The following is a 6,813-nucleotide window of genomic DNA, read 5'->3' as shown; positions in this document are numbered from 1 at the left end:
GGTAGAGCCAAGAGCTATCGTAGGCAAGGGCTACTGGTCATGGTCTCATGGACGCGTTTTATTTTGAAAAGTCGTTTCGACGTGGATAACTATGTACTCACAACAATCATATTATTGCTTTGTTTATTGCTCTGTTTCAATGTGTGTACTCTGTTTTCCATTCTTATATGTTCTGTTTCAATGTGTGTATATACGCTTTCCATTCTGTATATGTGGATGATAACAACTAGATTCAATTAGTATAAAAGCAGATAGAAAATGGAATTTATAATATATATATATATATATTAAATGTTCGTTAGTTAATCACAGAATATATATATATATATATATAATATCATCACATATACGTGATGATACTTATCTACTAGGTATAATGCATAAAATTGAAAACGAACAATACTAAAACAAATAATCCCTCCTAGGGCCAGTATTCCGGCAATCCCTCGCCAGCAGCTCCCTGGTGCGTGGTGTCTTCCCAGTGCGGATGCAGTACTCCGGCTCCTCCGCCTCCTCCGCCTCGCAGCGCTTGACGTACCGATCTGCCTCTTGCTGGTGGACACGCGTGGCCGATCTTGCCATTTCGTTGGGCGCCCACCGGAGCTCCTCGTCGGTGGCACGCTGGAGCTTATCGGCCCACCTCCACGCAACGACGAGGCGCCCAGCGCCTATGACCTTCCTCGCGAAGTACCCGTCTTCGCACACCTCCTTGGCACGACGACGCGCCCAGCCCCAAAGCTCTGCCGCCTCCTTTTTCCAGGCGGCATCACGGGCTTCACAGGCCGCCTAGTACCTGGCTTCCTCCTCTGCCATCTCCTTCTTGAATGCCACTTGCCTGGCTTTGTCAGCCGGCGGTAGTTACTTCCACAAACAAAGATTGTACTGGCCCCAAAACCAATCCAAAGTTGAGGATCCGACGCAACCTCGTCAGGCGACGCATAGGGGTCCTCGTCGCTGCTAATCGAGTCAGTGTCCTCGGGGGGGGGGGGGGGGGGCGTCTCCTCCTCGGCGCGTGGGCAGACCGGCGGCGCCATGGCAGAGATTTGAGAGAGAGAGAGAAGGCGAGCGAGGGGAGGATGTAGATGAGAATGCAGGCGGGACAATGTGATCATGGTAGTATTTATTGGTGGCCGGAATATAGATCGACGGGGACAGTACAAATACCGGTCGCTCGAATTTATGAGTACTGTAGTTTGAATAACACATGATTGCCGCAGCAAAATCTGTGTGTGAACATAATAGCCAAAATCCATGCGTGAACATAATAGCTGACGGTTTTCAATGCAGAATCGTGTCTGATTAATGATCCCCGCCATTCACCTACCAAATCTCGAGCCGTGAGATAGACTGCCAATCGTGTGGGGGGCGGTTGTCTTGCCAGATCTTTACATTTTATTTTTTGAACACAAGATATTTACATCGTCTGATGATTTTTTAACTCGCACACAAGTACACAAAAATATGCTTTTTCAAACCATTATGGTTAGGCGTTGCATGTAGATGTAGTTCAAATTTGAATTACGGTCATTAAATGGTTAGAAAATCACTTAAATATCTTAAAAAGGTCAAATGACCTCTAAAAATTTCCAAATTTTCACAAGATAGTTGTATTAGTGCACGTTAAATGTAGGAAAAATTGAAGGGGTGTGTGTCCACGAGCCTTCTAGTGAGCTGCTCCGGTTTGTGAGGGGTGTGTGTCCAAACTTTCGTCAAACAGGCCAATTTTTTTAACACATCATCTTGGTGGTATGACATTAAGTAAAGCAAGGTTTCATGTTTTTCTGATCATTTTTTATTTTTTTGAATTAAAATGCCATGCTACTCCATGCATGTGTGCCCATGCCTTGAGACCAATACGTTTGAAAATTCCTTCTAATTTACTGCACATGGAATTAACTCACACACAAGTACATAAAAATATGATTTTTCAATCCGTTATGGTTAGGCGTTGCATGTAGATGTAGTTCAAATTTGAATTACAGTCATTAAATGGTTAGAAAATCACTTAAATGTCTTTAAAAGGTCAAATGACCCTTGAAATTTTCAAAAATTTCACATGACAGTTGTATTAGTGCACGTTAGACGTAGAAAAAAAATTGACGGCCATAAGGGAAGCTATCTCCGGTTCGTCATCAAACATGCATTGTTCCCTCTCGGAACCACAAACCTTCTAATGAGTTGCTCTGGTTTGTAAGGGGTGTGTGTCCAAACTTTCGTCAAACAGGCCAATTTTTTTACCACGTCATCTTGGTGGCATGACATTAAATCAACAAAGGTTTCATGTTTTTCTGATCATTTTTTATTTTTTTAAATTAAAATGCCATGTCACTCCATGCATACGTATGCATGTGTCCATATCGTGAGACCAATATGTTTCAAAATTCCTTCTAATTTACTGCACATGGAATTAACTTGCACACAAATACACAGATATGATTTTTCAAACCGTTTTGGTTAGGTGTTGCATGTAGATGTAGTTCAAATTTGAATTACGGTCATTAAATGGTTAGAAAATCACTTAATTTTTTTAAAAGGTCAAATGACCCCTAGAATTTTCAAAAATTTCACATTACAGTTGTAGTAGTGCACGTTAGATGTAGAAAAAAATTGAAGGCTGTAAGAGGAAGCTATCTCCCGTTCGTTATCAAACATGCATTGTTCCCTGTAACGCCCCGGACACACCCGCCGGTGGTCGTTACTCCTGGCGGGATCTAGACTGGCCCCACAGATCAATACTAGTATTTTCTGCGCACTTTGTCCTCACTCGTGCGCACCCGGGAGCAACTTCCCAATCGGTCACCCATCCTGACACTACTCCAAGCTGAGCACGCTTAACTTTGGAGTTCTGTCCGAATGGGCTCCCAAAAAAGAAGGAATTCCCTATTGATATGAGTAGTCTATCATCACTAATAAGCCAGGCCATCACATACACCCCCACTCAGAGGAAGCGACGTCCTCGTCGGGCCACAGGAACGTTCCCTCTTGGCACATACGTCTGTGCATCCAGTCCGGTACATGTGCCATGCCGGGTGCCACGACGGGTCACAAACGTCATGAACAACATGACCGCGCACCTATCCGTAATCATCTGTGTAGCCGCGAGGGTTGGCTCTGATACCAACTTGTAACGCCCCGGACACACCCGTCGGTGGTCGTTACTCCTGGTGGGATCTAGACTGGCCCCACAGATCAATACTAGTCTTTTCTGCACACTTTGTCGTCACTCGTGCGCACCCGGGAGCAACTTCCCAGTCGGTCACCCATCCTGACACTACTCCAAGCTGAGCACGCTTAACTTTGGAGTTCTGTCCGAATGGGCTCCCGGAAAAGAAGGAATTCCTTATTGATATGAGTAGTCTATCATCCCTAATAAGCTAGGCCATCACATTCCCTCTCGGAACCATGAGCCTTCTAGCGAGTTGCTCCGGTTTGTGAGGGGTGTGTGTCGAAATTTTTGTCAAACATGCCAATTTTTTTACCACATCATCTTGGTGGCATGACATTACATCAACCAAGGTTTCATGTGTTTCTGATTTTTTTTTTTAAAAATTTGGAATTAAAATGCCATGTCACTCCATGCTTAATTGTGTCATAGCCTTGAGGCCAATATGTTTGAAAATTCCTTCCAATTTACTGCACATGGAATTAAATCGCACACAAGTACAGAAAATATGAGTTTTCAAACCGTTATGGTTAGCTGTTGCATGTACATGTAGTTCAAATTTCAATTACGATCATTAAATGGCTAGAAAATCACTTAAATGTCTTAAAAGGTCAAATGACCCCTGAATTTTTCCAAAATTTGACATGACAGTTGTATTGGTACTACAAAACTTCTCGTACATTTAGAACTCCATCCGTTGCCACTATACTCCAAATTCGTCTTTCACAACTAATAAAAAATATCCACAACATCACACACAGTTGTTTTTGAGGAACTGTTTGCGATGAAAATATCTGGGTCTATTTAAGTCTCCCTCTTTAAGCTTCGCCGGCTTGTCTGCTCTAGTGCCGGCAACCCCCGAATCCACGAATCCCGACCCCCATTCCCGCACCCCTTCTTGCAAAGATGACGCCGTGGAAACGCTTCGTGAAGGCCCGTATGATGGCCGCCCCCCCCCCCCCCGAGCGTCGCCGCCTGTGCCGAGAGCGCCGCCGCCTACACCGAGAGTGCCGCCGCATCCGCATTGAGCGCGGCCGCTTCTGCCGAGAGGGCGTCCGTGGCAGCCGAGATGGCTGGAGCTGCTGCTGCGATGGCGGCTACAAACGCCGAGAGCACTCGAGCTGCCGTCCGTGCCGCTGATGTTGCCCTAGCCCGGGTCGAGGCCATCCACGCCAAGATCGAGGATGCACACGCCAAGATATTCTAGGCCACCTCGGACTCCAGCATGCAACCCACGTCTGAAAAGGCGGTGGTGGCCATGGAGCACCTTCTTCCTCATGAGGTTGCTGAACGGGAGCTGGAGATGCAGGAGGCAGCAGAGATCAAGGAGCGCCGGGCCGAGGTCGAGATAGAGAAGAGTCTGTCCATCGAGGAATCGGCGGTGGAGTACCAACGTGAGCTCTGGCGCAGCCACTACTACGAGTACTACAACCTTGAGGGCGGCGCCGAGGATGAGGACAAGGATGCGGTCGACTTCAGCAGGGGGGACGCGGAGTCCACCAATGGCGGCATGTCGCCAGGACAAGTTATCGACGTCTCATCTCACACTGGCGATGCATAGGTCGGCGCGGCAACGGATTTGTTAAAATTATGCGTACTTAGGCTTTGTTTTTAATGCTGGTCTTTTGTTTAGCAATGTTTAGGTCAACTGGCTCTGTTTAATTACTAAAATTGCTCGATTCAGTAAGTGTGGTCTGTCTGCTGCATGCTCTTTTATGTTCCCAAATTAGCAAGCGGTGTTAAATTATGCAATGTCGTATCTGGGGAAATTTCCACAAAAATTTGAATTATCAAACTCATCCCATGCGCGTAAAGCAGAAGAATCATTTGCGATGCACTTAATGTTCAAAGTGAATGGTCCGGCAGCACCGCGCGCAAAGTTTCGCTCCACATTTCCAAAATTTTGGCCTACCGCCTAAATATCTACCCCCGCCCCTTCCCCCCTTCCCCACCCCCTTTTCTCCCCAACCACAAGTCACATTTCCCCTGTTTCCTCCTTCCTTGCTAAGCTATAGCCGCTTCCTTGCTCTCGCCGTCTCGCATCCTACCGTCTGGGTCGCCATGGTCTTCTTCAAACACATCTCCAACGGTTCCTCCTCCCGCGACTACTCCTTCACCACCCGGGTATGCCTCTCTTCTCTCACTCGGGCTATGACTTGGAATGAAGGATTTTTACTCAGCAGTCGATTTGAGTCATTTCTTCGCCTTGTAGCTCCCTAAGACCATCAGTGCAACGAATGGAGCGGGGTGGCTGAAGATCTATCTGCTCGTTGTCACCATCAATGTCCATGAGTGAAGCTAGTTGCGTTTGATTCTGTGGACAGTGGGAGGAAGTTTCTGGCATGTGCAGAGAAGGTTAGACCCTCTTTCGTTGTTACAAATCATTTGTTAGATGTGATTCAGACACTGTCACAGTCCCAACCCATTCATACCACACCTTCAACCAAACGCATACTAAGACAGTGTCAGAGTTTGTACCTAGTATCTTAAATTGTTGCCATCTCATCAGCGGTGCCATTAGAAAATTATTTGGCACCGCTTCAGCAGTTTGTGGAGCCAACTTTGGTCCATGCTACCTCTTGAGCTTGCGTTGATTTTCCCCGAAGAGGAAGGGATGATGCAGCAAAGTAGCGTAAGTATTTCCCTCAGTTTTTGAGAACCAAGGTATCAATCCAGTAGGAGGCCATGCTCAAGTCCCTCGTACCTGCACAAAACGATAGCTACTCGCAACCAACGCGATTAGGGGTTGTCAATCCCTTCACGGTCACTTACGAGAGTGAGATCTGATAGATATAATATTTTTGGTATTTTTGGTATAGAGATGCAAAGTGAAAAGTAAAGGCAAAGTAAAAAAGCAAAACAAGATTAAAGTGATGGAGATTGATATGATGAGAATAGACCCGGGGGCCATAGGTTTCTCTAGTGGCTTATATCAAGAGCATAAGTATTCTACGGTGGGTGAACAAATTACTGGTGAGCAATTGACAGAATCGAGCATAGTTATGAGAATATCTAGGCATGATCATGTATATAGGCATCACGTCTGTGACAAGTAGACTGAAACGATTCTGCATCTACTACTATTACTCCACTCATCGACCGCTATCTAGCATGCACCTAGAGTATTAAGTTAAAAACAGAGTAACGCCTTAAGCAAGATGACATGATGTAGAGAGATAAATTCATGCAATATGAAATAAACCCCATCTTGTTATCCTCGATGGCAATGATGCAATACGTGCCTTGCTGCCCCTTCTGTCACTGGGAAAGGACACCGCAAGATCGAACCCAAAGCTAAGCACTTCTCCCATGACAAGAACTACCAATCTAGTTGGCCAAACCAAACGGATAATTCAAAGAGACTTGCAAAGATAACCAATCATACATAAAAGAATTCAGAGAAGATTCAAATATTATTCATAGATACACTTGATCATAAACCCACAATTCATTGGTCTCAACAAACACACCGCAAAAAGAAGATTACATCTGATAGATCTCCACAAGAGAGGGGATAACTTTGTATTGAGATCCAAAAAGAGAGAAGAAGCCATCTAGCTACTAACTATGGACCCGAAGGTCTGAGGTAAACTACTCACACTTCATCGGAGAGGCTATGATGATGTAGAAACCCTCCGTGATGACGGCCC

The sequence above is a fragment of the Triticum urartu genome, chromosome 7A (genome assembly GCF_056163025.1).
Source record: "Triticum urartu cultivar PI428250 chromosome 7A, HENAU_Tu73, whole genome shotgun sequence".
NCBI classification, from domain to species: domain Eukaryota; kingdom Viridiplantae; phylum Streptophyta; class Magnoliopsida; order Poales; family Poaceae; genus Triticum; species Triticum urartu.
Note: the sequence above shows the minus strand (reverse complement) of the source record.